The 15,825-nt window shown below is 35.3% G+C and overlaps 1 non-coding gene across 1 annotated transcript; it reads left to right on the top strand.

The window, feature by feature from the left end:
* The first annotated feature begins 242 nt into the window (after nt 1-242).
* LOC141680568 (small nucleolar RNA R71) lies at nt 243-349 on the top strand. Its single transcript, XR_012558362.1, has one exon. It is a non-coding gene; the product is annotated as a small nucleolar RNA R71 (small nucleolar RNA).
* The last annotated feature ends 15,476 nt before the right edge of the window (nt 350-15,825 follow it).

Raw genomic sequence — 15,825 nt, 5'->3', positions numbered from 1 at the left:
TACCAACTAAATGCAAGCCTTTGTTAGCTAATGAACCGAGTGTTTCATTGTGCTTACTAGGCTCCCTATTCGGCTCCCTAGTAGACTCTCGCAACATGGTCTTTTCCGCTAGTTCCTCAAAAAATTCCCAACCCTGATCCTCGTCTTTTTCCATGAATTTGCGTTGACATATAGACTCTAACAACGCGGTTGTAGAACTATCTAAGGCCTCGTAAACAATCTTACAAAGTCTCCACTTTTCTATTCCGTGGTGGGGACATTAGGACAAAAGATTTTTAAATCTATCAAAATATTTCCAAAAAGACTCATTTTCCTTTTGATGAAATTGATTAATCTCATTTGTAAGTCTCGTAGTCTTACGGCTTGAAAAATATTTTTTTAGAAAAATGACTACGAATCCCTCCCAAGTTGAAATAGAATTAACCGGTAGGCTATATAACCATTTTTTAGCATTTTCTTTAAGAGTGAAATTGATTAGTCTAAGCCTAATGGAATCCTCGGTCAATTGCTGGAGTTTTTGTAAGGCACAAACCTCCTCGAATTCATGAATAAAAAGATATGGATCCTCACCTTCACTCCCGGTAAATTTAGGTAACATGCTAATATGATGACCTTTAATTTCAAAATTATTACCATTAACCGGTGGAAGAGTAATACAAGAAGGTTGGGCTGAACGGGCGGGGTAATAACGATCCTTAAGAGATACTGCCATATTTTCTACGGGTTCAAGAATTTCTACGGGTTCGGATTCCGATGAGGAAGTACGCTCAATTGGTCTCACTAACCTAGATGAATTATCTCTAATCCACGTAGTACGCATAAACAGGATATAAATCAAGTAGCAAATAAGTGTAAGAATTTAAAACACGCAAAAGAAAAGGTGAAAAATCGAAAGAAAAATTCTAAATCTATGGTTCCCTAAAAAAACTCTAGACTTACTCCTAACAAAAAGATATTACTAAAATTCACAAAACTAAAAGTATTCTTTCTGATTGGCCAGGTAGGTGCAAGCATTGCCAAGAGGTTAAACACCAGCCTAGTCACCAATCTAAATGGCCAGGTAAGCTTTCTCTAGCCTAGACACCAAAGAATGAATACTTAGATATTTGATCGTTTCAGGTTTTCTTCCTAGTTGAGCGCGAAGTCGTAGGGGCTAATGTCTACTTAATTTTATTAAAAAGGCTATGGTATGCAAAATGATGGATTTAATGGTTGTTGGCCAAGGAAAGAGTGATGAAATCCCTCCCCTTATCTTGTGATGTGGTTTTGCCCTTAAAGTTTATTTAAATGATGCAACACACAACGAGATATAAAAGCGATAAACAATTATGGATGCTCTAAATTACGTGTCCTAACTAAAGAAAAGAAGAAATTTAACGTACCTTGGGTCCTCCAGCAATCACCACAATTTATAAGGTACGAAAAAAATAAAAAACAAGAAAATAAAATCTAAGATGATGTGCTCCTAGGTGAACAAATGTATGATGCAACAATTATGTATTAAACTAACTATTTTTTTTATTTTATTTTTTAAATTTTCATTTTTTTTTGTGAATTTTTTTTTAACTAGTGAAAAATACGAAAAGAGAGAGATACGGGTTACCCAAGCAAGCTTCCAAAAATTCCTTCGAGCCTCGGCAATTTTCGGAGTTCCAACGAGTTTTCTAAATCTTCAATTTTCTAAAAAAATAAAAACAAAGAGAACAAGTACAACTAATTCGAAAATTTAAAAATTAAGGCGCGAAAAATAATTATAGTCCCCGGTAGCGGCGCCAAAAACTTGATGTGCCAAAAATATACATTTTAAATTGCAAGTGCACAATTTTTCGTTTTAATATTTTAGATTCGTTCCACAGAAACTACATAATTTTTCGCAATACCTTAACTTTTAATTTAGGCAAAATAGAACAATTTAATTTTGAGAGAAGATTATTTTTACAAAACTAATTTAATAATTAGAATGAACTTAACGAGACATAGTGAAATCTAACTAGCTAAATAAACAAATGTTAAGCATTAATTAATATGACCAAAGGAAAATAAATTGAAGTATACTAACAGACTATAAAATGAGATAGCAACACAAGCAATAATTCAACTCGGGCCAGCAATTACTTAAATAAAAGACTACCACAATTAATCTATAAAAAGAAGGACCTAGAATGAATTGGGCCAGAAAGTAAAAATGGGCTAACATGGGAGGAAAGGAAGTATATTTAATGTAATAACTAAGATTAATGTAATTAATACATGAAGTTAAGTATGCAAAATGAGATTCATACGGATGCAACAAAATTCAATGGGCTTGAAACATAATGGGCCAAAAATTATAATGAGCTAATAAAGAGATGAATATTAATGAAATATTGTAACTCTAAACCATACTTACGGACATGAACTAGTGTCACAAAATAATTATGTTTGACCAACATTAATTAGGCTAACTAGAGACAATAGAATCATTAAATAATACACTTCAAAACAAAACTAATAATTAATGATCACTAATGATTGGATGGTTAATTAATTATTTAATACATGACTAGAACTTGATGTAAACCACAATACAGAGAAATGTATCAAAGACTTTGACAGAAGATAAGATGCAAATGGATCATTAGAAAAAAAAGAGTAATAACGGTCATAGATTTATAGTAAAATAGATGGGAAACAGTAGTGAAGATATGAGCAATAAACCAATAAAAGCTAGTGCTGGAAAATAAACGAGTCAATAAAGCAGAGAGATACAGTGAGAAATTAAAATGGAAACCGAACTCCTCGCACCAAACTAGTTGACGGACAGCTGGGGTTTCGCCGGAAAGAGTAGATTCATCTCTAAATTCAACTAACCTTTAAGCGGAAAAGAAAAATTAAATCTAAAATTTCAACTCATCAAACCCACTAATAAAATGAATATTTAAGAGGGGTTTGAAACAAGATACTCAAAAGTAGATTCAAGAACAATAAACTAAATGGCTCCTTTCAATCCATAAGCAATATTCATTTTCTTCTTGTAGTCAAAGAAAGATTTCATAGCCAAAATATAAAATGGAGAACAAGATGTAAATAAAAACGAGATGAAAGCTTGAATTGATATATAAAAGAGTGCTTACAAAACTTATAAACTACTAAAATGGAAAGTAAACTAGATCTAGAAATTGAAAAGAGAGGCTACTATTAGGTAAACTAAGATAAAACTAACGTGAGGAATACAAGGGGAAGAAGGGTATTTATAGCTAAAAAGTAGGGTTTTAGGGTAGAGTTGGGTAAATTTTGGTCATCCAAGTGAGAGGAGTGTTGTGTTGATCTTGACCATTGATTGTAGCCAACTCCTATTTTATTTTCTTCTTTTTCTTTTACTTTTGCCCTTTTTGCATTTTCCTTTCCTTTTTCTCTTAATCTGCTTTTTGAACAAAATACCTATAAAAGCAACTAATTAAATTATTAAATTCGGGAGCAAGCAATAAATAGGTATTAATTAATACAAAATTATGAGATTATCAATAGACTTCCTCCTCTAAATCTCCATTCAGAAAGACACTTTTGACATCCATTTGATAGACTTTGAAATTCGAATGGGCTGCATGGGCTAAGAATATTCTGATGGCTTCAAGTCTTGCAACAGGAGCAGAAGTTTCATTAAAATCTATTCCTTCTTGTTGACAGTAGCCCTTAGCAACCAATCTAGCTTTGTTCCTAACAACTATGCCATTTTCATCCATCTTATTTCTAAATACCCACTTAGTGTCAATTGGATTCTTTCCTTTTGGCTTGGGTACCAGCTTCCATAACTTGTTCCTTTCAAATTGGTTTAGCTTCTCTTGCATAGCTAGAACCCAATCAGGATCCATCAGAGCTTCTTCTACCTTCTTTGGTTCTTCATTTGAGAGAAATCTGCTATACAGACATTCTTCTTGAGCTGATTTTCTTGTTTGAATTCTAGAAGATGCATCATTAATAATGAGCTCAAAAGGGTGACCTCTAGTCCATTTTCTCTATTGAGGTAGATTAGCTCTAGATGAAGAGGCCTCATCATTGTCTTGATGTGTGACTGAGTTTTGATTTGAAGAAACTCCCCCTGAGTTTATGAATCTTTGATTTGAAGAAGGAGTTTTTTCTGTAAGTGATTTGTTTTGACTCTCAGATTCTCTCACTGTTCCGACGGATGATGCACTTTGTATCTCGATGGATGAAGCTGATTGTCTACCAACGGATGATGCATTATGCAACTCGACTGATGCTGAATTTTGTGCATCATTAGGGATAGTCTTTTCTGCATTATCCTTAACCACTGTTTCTTGATTACTATCATCATCACTGTCTTCACAAATCATCTCCATATTGTTAAATTTGAGGCTCTCATGGAAATCTCCATCTTGCAGTCTTTCAATCTTTTAATCATCAAACACAACATGTACATATTCCATTACAATGTTGGTTCTAGATTGTAGACTCTATATGTTTTTCCAACAGCATTTCCAACAAAAATTCCTTCATCTGCTTTGGCATCAAACTTTCCATGTTGATCAGTTTGATTCCTTAAGATATAGCATTTACAGCCAAATACATGTAGAAAGTTTAATGTTGGCTTCCTGTTCTTGAACAACTGGTAGGGATTCACGCATTTGGCTTGATTGAACAAAAAACTATTCTGAGTGTAGAATGCAGTATTTACAGCTTCTGCCCAAAAATATGTTGGTAACTTTGATTCTTCCAGCATTGTTCTTGCAGCTTCAATAAGAGACTTGTTCTTTCTTTCCACCACTCCATTTTGTTGTGGAGTTCTGGATGCAGAAAACTCATGCATGATCACATTCTCTTCACAAAATGATCTCATCACAGAACTCTTGAACTCAGTTCCATTATCATTCATGATTCTTCTTACTTTGAAATCAGGATGATTGTTGACTTTCCTTATATGATTGATGATGATTTCACTAGCTTTATCTTTGGATTTTAGGAGAAATATCCAAGAGAACTTTGAGAAATCATCTACAATTACTAGGCAATATCTTTTCTTTGAAATGGGCAACACATTGACTGGTCCAAACAAATCCATTTGCAACAATTGCAAAGGTTCTTCAATAGTTGAATCAAGCTTCTTTCTGAATGATGCTTTAATCTGATTTTCTTTTTGGTAGGCATCATATAATCCATCCTTTGAAAACTCCACTTGAGGAATACCTCTAACCAAATCTTTCTTGACTAGCTCATTCATGGTCTTGAAGTTTAGATGAGACAGCTTCTTGTGCCATAGCCAACTTTCATCTTGACTTGCCTTGTTAAATAGATAAGTGACAGATTATGCATTTGATGAGTTGAAATCAACTAAGTACACATTTCCTTTTCTCACCCCAGTGAGAACCACTTTATCGCTTCTCTTGTTGGTCATAACACATGCTTCAGAATTGAAAGTGACTGAGTTGCCCTTATCACAAAGTTGGCTGATACTCAACAGATTATGCTTGAGTCCATCCACTAGGGCAACCTCTTCAATGATGACATTATCATTTGAAATCAAGCCATATCCCACAGTATAACCCTTCATGTCATCTCCAAAAGTGATACTTGGGCCAGCTCTTTCCTTGAACCCAGTGAGTAGGGTGGAATCTCCAATCATGTGCCTTGAGCACCTACTCTCCAAATACCAAAGATTTTTTCTGTTTCCCTGCACACATCAAATAAAAATCAAGTTGATTTTGGTACCCAAGTTTCCTTGGGTCCTGCCTTGTTAGCCTTTTTCTTTGGTTTCTTAGGTTTGACCTCATTTGACTTGGGTATTTCAGATTCATCCTTGGTCATTTGATTTGGACCTTTGAAACCATTCATTGAAGCAGAATTATCATGCACATTTTGATTAACAGGAAAAGGCATGCTATGTGCAGACATGTTATTCTCGTAAGGCATGCTAAATGGGATTTGAGGTATACTAAATACAGCATAATATGGATTAGGTGCAAATGGCATATTAGCAAATTTGGAATTCATATCCTGTGCAGGCAAAGCATTCATAGACATGGAAGGCTTGTTGGGAAATGAAGGAGGTGCAGACATAGGAGTAGGTATTGCAAGTTTGCAATTAACAGACAAATGATTAACACTGCCACACTTAACACAGATTTTTCTTGGAGCATATTTATCAGGTGTGTAGCTGTTATGATTGTTAATTCCTACCTTTCCATTTTTGTTGTTTTTCCTTTTTAATTATGTTTTAACCTTAATCTTATCTAATCTGTCATTCAATTGCTTGATAGACAGATGACCAACATTAACTCTCTTTTTTTTCTCACTTGACTTGATTCTCCTAGAACAAAGTTTTTAGAAACTGATCCATATTTATCATTCAACTTAGCTAACTTAGCTTTGCTAACTGGTTTACTAACATTCGACGGATGTAGCTCATTGTCTTTCGACGGATGATCTTTTTGATTATTCGACGGATAATTTTCGTCATCCGTCGAATCCATATCTGTTGAAAGTTCTTCAACCAGATTGGAATCAAGCTTCTCTTTGCTTTTTTTCCAGGCTACATCACAAAAAGGATTCTGTACCTTGAACTTTAGTAATTTGAGCATGGACATCTCTAGATGATTTCCATGCCTTAATTACTTCATGTTCTCGTTCAAGCTGCTTCCTTAAAATCTCTTCTTTCTTTAAAGATTTAGTTAATTCATCCTTAGCAGTTTTACATTCAATTCTCAATTTTTCAAACTCAATAAATTGAGACTCCAGCACATTATTCCTCTCACTTAAAAACAAATTATTTTCTTTGATTTTAGCATTTTCCTTAGTGAGGGACTTAAGAGTTACACGCAAATGATATAGCTCAGTAGACATATCATTGATGGCATTATTGCACTCATATTTAGTTAAATGTGCTAGGTTAGTGGTGATTACCTGATTGCTTGATGAACTAACTTCTACTTCATCTGACTTGGCCATTAGGGCTAGGTTGACATAGCTTGTTTCTTCATCTTCATCCAATCCATCTGCAGCCCATTCATTCTCCTGTGTGATGAAAGCCATTTCCTTTTGTATGAGCAGCTCAAAATATTTTTGCTTGTAATCAACAGGCTCAAACTTCTTTTTTACCAGAATCAGGCTTTCTATATTCATTGGAAAAATGACATGCCAAGTCACATTTGAAACACTTGAATTTAGATTTATCAACCATGTTTCTGTTTGGCTTAGCTGCTCCAAAATTCTTCTTGAATTTGAGCTTGGAAAATCTCCTGGATAAGAATGCTAGATGCTCATCTATATCATCCATGTCATCTTGGCTCAACTGTTCTTCATTTTCAGCTACCATCCCTTTGTCCTTGCTCTCACAAACCTTTGAGTTTGATGCAGATTCCACAGCTTCAACCTTCATCTCCTTTTCCTTCTCTAGCTCAGTAACTAGTGCAATGGATCCTCCTTTCTTCCTTCCTTTCTCCATCCTTTCATCTTGCTCTATTTCAAGCTCATAGGTCTTTAGAATTCCATACAGTCTTTCCAAGGTGAATTCCTTGTAATCTTGAGAGTTTCTTAAAGAGACTGTCATGGGCTTCCATTCCTTTAGCAGAGATCTAAGGAATTTAAGGTTTGAATATTTTGTTTGATAGACCCTTCCATGCAACTTGAGAGCATTCAATAGCTTTTGAAATCTACCAAATATATCAGTGAGTGATTAACTTTCTTCACAGTGAAAATGCTCATATTGTTGAATCAAGAGTTGCATCTTGTTCTCTCTGACTTGCTCAGTACCATCACAAATAATTTGAATTGTGTCCCAAACCTCTTTAGTTGTTTTGCAGTTTATGATGTTGTCAAACATATCACCATCAACACCATTAAATAGTATATTCATGGCCTTTTTATCTTTCCTGACTTGTTCAATGTCTGGATCAGACCATTCATGTCTAGGCTTTGGAACTGATGGTTCATTTCCTGTAGCAGCTCTCATGGGAACATGAGGACCTTTCTGTATGTAGTCCACATAGGCTTTATCTTGAGAAAGAAGATGTAGGTGCATCTTTACCTTCCAGTGGTGATAGTTGTCTTTGTCCAGAAATGGAATTTTCACTCCTGCATCCTTTCTGATCATCTTGCTGATTGTGGTGATCTTTACACTCTTTGTACTTCAAGAGCTTGCTCTGATACCAATTGTTATTCCCAATCAATGCAACAAGAATTACAGAAGGGTGGGGGGTTGAATGTAATTCTGGCTACTTTTTCTGATTTTAAGAATGTTCTTACTTAATATATAATTGTGTTTAATTTTGCAAGAAGTGCGGAATGAGAATAAGATAGATATCAAAACACAAAGTAATAAAACACAAAGCTTTAAAACTTTCTGGTGGATTTGAACTTATCCACCAGAGATATATATAAAGTTGAGAACTCTGTGATGCTTGAATAGCACACAGCTGCTTACAAGAGAACTTACATAATTACAAAGAGATTTTTAACATATACAGCTTTATCTATCTCTCTAAAAATAATGCTTACTCGGTTAGTTGTTCTACTTGCTAAACTTGGTTTATATATCACCAAGTTACATGATAGTAAGACAAGACAATAAGATAAAGTTAATCTAGTCTAACTTCATGCTGCTACATTACTCTATCCAGCATATTTGAATATCTTCATAATTGCATGGAAATGGTAATGCTTCTTTATTCTCTAAATCCTGTAATTAGGCTGTCACATTCCATTTGCAAACACCCGACGCATGTGACTGTGTTATCACTGTCAACTGCTATTTTGAATATCATCATATGTCGGGACTATGTTGGTCATCCGTCGGGAGCCTTGTTGATTATCTGTCGGGAGTCTTTGTAGATCATCCGTCGAGAGTCTTTCTGTCACTTGATTCTACTTCACTTATGCAGAATTACAAGACATCTTACATTTACAATCAGCTAACCTATTCTGCATATCAATCTAGTAGTCAACATGACTTAAAGAATCCTACATAATCTACTCAACTAAAATATTGTTGTTTGCATAAATGTGCTACAAGACTTATTATTACATAAGCTACACTCTCGATGGATGTCAAATTGTCATCCGTCGGGACTATAAAGTTCATCCGTCGGGACTATATTAGAACATCCGTCGAGAGCTAAAAATACACTAAGTTAAAATCTACCAAGGTGTTTTGTTCAATTTATCATCAAGTTCACAACATATTCCTAACAGTTACAGTATGCATGGCAAAGATTTTCCAAAAAACGTTAAGGCAAGGTTAGATATATGAGATGACCTTGTAATGCTATATTATATAGTGTATACATTGGAACTCCGTTTATAATAAGCATATAGAGTATTAAAGAATATATATTGAAATATTTTTGCGACTTCATCGTCTTAAGATATCAAACTTTGCTTATATTATGCATAATAAATGTAATAACCGGGAAATTTATGTACATATTTTATGATATATAATAAATATTCTTTGTTTAATTAAATTTAAAATGTGATTGAAAGGCATATGTCATAGCCTATTCGTTTATTCGAGGATTTAACTCAACTCAAATAAGAATGTAATAAGTAAATAGTGGATCTATCATCAGAGAGATCTCACAAAGTAACATCTGTCAAAGGATAAAGAAACATTGTTCATCTGCAGACTTGAAGATTCACTGGAAGAAGTTCAAGAATTTGATCATGCCTCAGTGATATAAATCAAGATCGTGGATTTAATCAAGTGACAGAGATCTCGTCAGGGTATCATTTATTACAAGGATTTAATCAGAGTATCAAAGTCAAGACATGAAGAAACGTCACGGAAGTTAGTCACTCATGAACCAGACAGTACATCGAGTGTCAGCATTGAAGTGGCGGAATTGATTCATAAGTCTCAGTGATTTTCAGAAGATTGTCAGAAGAATGGATGCTGCTCAGGGTTAGTATTAATTTTCTATTAATTAATTAAGTCATATAATTTAATTAAGAAAATAAATTATATCTGCAAAGATTAATTTATTGATTAATTGAATTAAATTGATTAATTAATTTAGAATTAATATTGAGGATTTACAAGTTTTTAATTGGTTTAAAATCTGCTTAAATTCAAAACAAGACAATTCATTTGAACTAGTATGACAATCGGTATGACAATTGATAGTCATACCGAAAGTCATGCCAATACATTTAATTGTCTTATTAGAATTTCTGTTTAGATTAAAATCTGTTATTAATTCAGCAAGACAATTTATTTGAACTAATATGACAATCGGTATGACAATCAATAGTCATACCGAAAGTCTTGCTAGTTCATTTTGATTGTCTTGCTAGTTGTAAATATTGTCATACCGAAAGTCTTGCTGGCCAAAGAGATTGTCATGCCAGTACACTTTTCAGTTCGGTGTTTGATAAAAGCAGCAGAAGACTTTTGTTGATCAAAAAAACTTACAGAATCCAATCAAACAGAATATAGAACACACAAGAGAAAAAGGAGCAGAAAACAAAAGCATAACATTTTATTTTTCATCTGCTTTTCTTCAAGATTAAATTTCTAGATTGTAAAGTTAAATTCAATCAACTAGAAATATTTATCTTGTTCTTGTGTATCAATCTAGCGGATTAAAATCCCTAGAACTTAATCTCAAATCGCATTTAGCATTTGATCTTTTAATTACAAAAATAGAAAAAGTTCATGTCGAATTTATTCTAGATTTGTAATAATTGATTTGAGATTAATCCCTTGTAACCGATACCGTAGTTGTAACACCTTTCAAGTTTAATAAAAGTTTTATTTAACTTGAATTTTGTTTCACAATTTTATTCCGCATTTTATTCGATTAAACGGTATTGTTTGTATTCAACCCCCCTTCTACAAACAAATTGGGACCTAACAATTGGTATCAGAGCCTTCTGATTAACGTACAAATCTAGATCCTAGACTTTTGTGTTTCTTTCACTTCTTGAATTTTTTATTCACTCAAAAAAATCGTAATGACTACACAAAAAGTTGGAACCGTTAAAATTCCACTTTTTGATAAAGAAAATTATGTTATGTGGAAGAAGAAGATGCTACTGTTTTTACAGGTTGCTAATCCCAAATATTTGCAAGTGTTGAAGAAGGGTCCAAAAATTCCTATGGTTATTGAACCAGAGGTAATAGAAAATGATGTGGTGATCACCAAAGCGAGAACTTATGTGAAGGATCCTGAGGACTTCTCTCCTGCTGAAATAGAAGAAGCCTCCCTGGATGCTAGCCTTCAATTAATCTTAGTAGATTCCCTTAATCCCCTGATGAATAGACATGTGATGAATTGTAAAGATTCCAAACATATCTGGGAAACTATTGAGATTATTAATGAAGGCACAGAGGAAGTTAGGGAGAACAAACTAGAAATCCTAACCTCTGAGTATGAATACTTTAAATCTAATCCAGGGGAAAGAATCACTGAAGTGTTTGAGAGGTACAATGCATTGATCAACAACCTGAACATTAATGGTAAATACTATTCCATCAGGGAGGTCAACAAAAAGTTCCTTTTAACACTGCCAACTCATCTCGAACATAGAATCACTGCCATAAGAGAAGCAAGAGATCTGAGTGAGATTTCTTTGGATATGCTCTATGGTGTGTTAAAGACTTATGAGTTGGAGCAGATTCAGCAGAAGGAAGTTTACGGGAAAGGAAGAGTGGTCAGCACGTCTACTGCTCTAGTAGCTGATGAACAACAACAACAACCACAATATCAACAACAATCTAAACAGTCAGAAAGAATGGTACAGTCTTCCAAGGTTGAAGATAATGTGATAGTAGCAGAATTTGATTCTCCTACTACAAATCAATCAGGAGATGATTATTATTCCTTGGAAGAATTGGAGCAATTGGAGGATGAGTCAATGGCCCTGATTGTCAAGAGATTCTCAAATGTCAGATTCAAAAGGAATCCCAAGTTCAAGTACAAGTCCAACTACAACAGATTCCAGAAAGGTGGATCTTTATCCTCTAACACCAGCAGTGGTGGGTATAAAACAGGGATGGTTGATCGAAGCACCATTCGATGCTTCAACTGTAATGAGTTGGGACACTTTGCCACAGAATGCAGGAAGCCAAAACAAGCTAGGAAGAACTCTTACGATTCTAATCAGAAGAGTAAATCTGAAAGGGCTTACCTGGCAAAGGGAAGAAGCTGGGATGATACTGACAGTGAAGATGAAGAAGTTGAGAATCTTGCTCTCATGGCTAGTGATGCAAGCACCTCATCGTCAAGAAAAGAGATAAAATTTACTGATGCTAAATTAGTTTATCATCTAGGAGGTTCCTTAGATTGTGCTCGTCGTGATAATGAATTGTTAAATCAACAAATCAAAGACCTTGAGAAAGAGGTCAATGAATTAAGACTTGTACACATTAATCAAGATAAATTAAAAGATCAAGTGTCTTTTCTAGAGAATAGAGTTGACTGTTATAGAAAACTTGAAACTATTCTTAAAGACAAGATCACTGGTCTTGAGGCTAAGGTTAAAGCTTACTTTAATTCTTGTTCGAAGTCCAAAGAGTTTTACAATAAGCAAGCTGTTAATCAAACATCTGGTATAGGTTATGATTACAATGCTGCTATTGGAAAATTAGGTATAAACTCCCCTCCTCATGTCTGTGCTAAAGGCAGGGAAGTACCACATGTGCTTAAGGGTGTTGATGAACCCCTCTATAAAGAATCAATTGCTGAACCATTTGATGAGACCTCTTTTATTATTCAAGAAGAAATCCGTGCTGAAGATAATGCTAATGGGAAAGCTGTCTCCAAGTCAAGTGTGTCAAAAGTTCCAGTCAAGGTTGTGAAAGCAACTGAGACTAACTCAGACACACATGAGTTGGATAACACAAATGCCATGTCTACCATGCATAAGTTGCCTATTGTTAATCCTTCTCATAAAGCATGTGGTGTTCCTGATTGTATGTCTTGTGCTTTTAATCTGATGTTTGCTTATTTTAATGGTAAGCATGTTTCTAATGATAAGACTACTCCTCGTCAGCATGTGAATAATAGAAAGCATGATAGGTCTAAGACTGCTGGTCCTCCTAAAGCTAGAAACGAGACATTTGTGCCTAAGCCTAAACAGAAATTTGTCAAGGCTGTTCACAAGGTCAAATGTTCAGTCATTGAGAACGTTGAGGATATTAAAATTAAGAATGTTGTTTTGCCTGATAAAGGCCAATTTTACAAGTATGCCGAACCCAGCCAAGCTTGGGTTCCGAAGAAGGTCTAATCCATTTGTATTGCAGGGCATTAAATAGGTACAACCGGTAGTGTGGATTCTTGACAGCGGATCGTCAAGACATATGACCGGAGATAGAGCCCTGCTATCAAATGTGGTTGAGAAAGCTGGCCCAGTGGTTACCTTTGGAGATAACAGCAAAGGTTTAACGGAGGGATATGGTTGTTTGCTAGCTGGAAATGTTATCATTGAAAATGTATATGTTGTGCAAGGACTTGAACATAATCTGCTTAGCATTAGTCAGTTCTGTGACAACGGCTACAATGTTTTATTCGACAAGCTGAAGTGTCAGATTCTGCACAAGAAAAGTGAAAAACCCTCCTTAATGGGATCCGGAAAGGAAATCTGTTCGTAGCTGACATGAACTCTGGAAGCAATCTTGAAGTCAATTGTTTCTATGCAAAGGCATCGTCAGATGAGAGTTGGCTATGGCACAAGAGACTTTCTCATCTCAATTTCAAAACAATGAATTCTCTTGTCAAAAGAGAATTGGTAAGAGGTCTGCCTCAGCTGGAATTCTCTCCAGAAGGACTATGTGAGGCTTGCCAGAAAGGAAAGTCAAAGAAAGCAAGTCACAAAGGCACTGACACATCTTTCATAACTGGTGTTCTACAATTATTGCACATGGATTTATTTGGTCCAGTTAATATCCTTTCAATGTCAAAGAAGTGTTACTGTCTTGTGATAGTTGATGACTATTCCAAGTATACGTGGGTTTTATTTCTTCACTCTAAGGATGAAACACCACAAGTTGTGATTGATCATATCAAGATGATTGATTTAGATTCTAACGTCCCTGTTAGAGCAATAAGGTCAGATAATGGGACAGAATTCAAGAATGCACTTCTCAATGGATTCTGTACAGACAAAGGGATTACCAGACAATTTTTAGCTCCTAGAACCCCTCAGCAAAATGGAGTGGTAGAAAGGAAGAATCGTACATTGATTGAAGCTGCAAGAACGATGTTAAGTGAATCAGGTCTTCCAATGTACTTTTGGGCTGAAGCTGTCAATACTGCATGTTATACTCAGAATCGAACTCTAATCAACAAAGACTTCATGAAAACTCCTTATGAGATTTTGAATGAACAGAAACCCTCTATCAAATACTTTCATGTATTTGGTGCCAGATGCTTCGTGCTCAAGGATGGAGATGATCGTCGTGGTAAGTTCGAGGCAAAGGCATATGAGGGTATTTTTGTTGGATATGGAAGAAGATCATATAGAGTGTATATCATTGATCAACACAAAGTAACTGAAAGTGTCAATGTTACATTTGATGACACTAAACTCCCTAGTATCCAAACTGAAGATCCTTCTGAGAAACTGAAGTTTGATGATACGTCAGATTCAGAATCAGAACATGGTCAAGAACCTGAGGTTGTTGCTGGTGAAGAACCTGTTAATCATGATGATACTCAAGGTAATAGTGATGGAAACTTTGGCAACAATGGAGATACCACTGCTACTGACGGAGAATCTTCAAGTCAACATGGCAACAACTCAGGGGGAGATGCTGAAGGATCATCTAGTAGGACACAACATCATAATGAATTTCAAGGCGAATCATCAAGATCAAATCTTCTAAGACAGACTGTCTGGAATAAAGCTCACCCTTTTGAGTTGATTATTGGTGATCCAGATGTTGGAGTCAGAACTAGACGTGCTACTCAAAATGAGTGTCTGTTCTCAGGATTTCTTTCTGAGATGGAACCTAAGAAAATTGAAGAAGCACTGACTGATCCAGATTGGGTGATTGCTATGCAAGATGAACTCAATCAGTTTGAAAGTCAACATGTCTGGAAACTGGTACCTAGGCCTGTACACAAGAAAGCTGTTGGTACTAGGTGGGTATTTAGGAATAAACTAGATGAAGATGGTGTGGTTACAAGAAACAAGGCAAGACTGGTAGCTAAAGGGTATTCTCAAGCTGAAGGCATTGATTATGATGAAACCTATGCTCCAGTGGCTAGACTTGAGGCCATCAGGATATTTCTGGCATTCGCAGCATTCTCAAACTTTAAAGTTTATCAAATGGATGTCAAGAGCGCCTTTCTGAATGGAAAGCTGGATGAAGAGGTATATGTAGAGCAACCTCCTGGTTTTGAAGATCCAGATCATTTGGATTTTGTCTTCTTTCTTTTCAAGGCTATTTATGGGCTAAAACAGTCTCCAAGAAAATGGTATGACACACTCTCTGAATTTCTTATTGAAAATAGCTTTATTAGAGGTGTCATAGACAAAACTCTCTTTTCTAAAAAAACATAAGAATGATACTATATTAGTCCAAGTCTATGTGGATGATATAATATTTGGGTCTACTAATGATAATCTCTGTAAGAGATTTGCTAAGTTAATGCACAGCAAGTTTGAAATGAGCATGATGGGAGAGCTAAAGTTCTTTCTTGGATTACAAGTAAATCAAAGGTTAGATGGAACATTTATTTGTCAATCCAAGTATCTCAAGGAACTCCTCAAAAAGTACAATCTAGAGGATTCTGCATCAGCAAGGACTCCATCAACTACAGCTGTCAAGCTTGGACCATGTGAAAACTCCATTAAGGTAGATGTCACAAGCTACATAGGTATGATTGGCTC

Source organism: Apium graveolens, chromosome 1 (genome assembly GCF_009905375.1).
Source record: "Apium graveolens cultivar Ventura chromosome 1, ASM990537v1, whole genome shotgun sequence".
Classification (NCBI taxonomy): Eukaryota; Viridiplantae; Streptophyta; class Magnoliopsida; order Apiales; family Apiaceae; genus Apium; species Apium graveolens.
This window is presented reverse-complemented; position numbering and strand designations above follow the sequence as displayed.